The 434-nt window shown below is 48.8% G+C and overlaps 1 long non-coding RNA gene across 1 annotated transcript in view; it reads right to left on the reverse strand.

The window, feature by feature from the left end:
* Positions 1-428, reverse strand: part of LOC147819232 (uncharacterized) — a 1,523-nt gene extending 1,095 nt beyond the window's left edge. The window contains exon 1 of the long non-coding RNA XR_015437111.1: positions 211-428. This is a non-coding gene — a long non-coding RNA (uncharacterized LOC147819232). The remainder of the gene's footprint in view (positions 1-210) is intronic.
* Positions 429-434: the final 6 nt, after the last annotated feature.

A 434-nucleotide genomic window follows, 5' to 3' on the forward strand; every position in this document is an offset into this window, starting at 1 on the left:
CACAAATGATTCGATACGGAGTCTGACTGTGACCGGGCAGCTTCACTGAGTTTGATCAACGAGGTGAGATTCCTGCCTGTAGAGCAGCTTTGTCTCAGAGACTCGTCTGTACCACCCGACAAATCCCACACACACTGAACGTAGAGAGGAGAATATCATCATCATCATCATCATCATCATCATCATCATCATAATCATCATCGCCGTCACCTCTCACAGCCAGCAAACTCTGTGGAGACTCTCCTTTCGTCGGGTGCCGACACTTGTAGAAACCTTCGTCGGACTTGGACGCCGCTGGAAGGATCATCGTCCCATCAGAGTGAATCCCGATGAAAACATCGTTTTTGTAGAACGTAGCGTTGAAATCTGACTCAGACTTCTCCGCGTATCTTTCCTTGACGGAACAGCGAAGTGTCACTTTATCTCCCTCCGTC

The sequence above is a fragment of the Seriola lalandi genome, unplaced genomic scaffold, assembly GCF_002814215.2.
Source record: "Seriola lalandi dorsalis isolate HSWRI2012SDOR001 ecotype SW California unplaced genomic scaffold, Sedor1 jcf7180002054209, whole genome shotgun sequence".
Classification (NCBI taxonomy): Eukaryota; Metazoa; Chordata; class Actinopteri; order Carangiformes; family Carangidae; genus Seriola; species Seriola lalandi.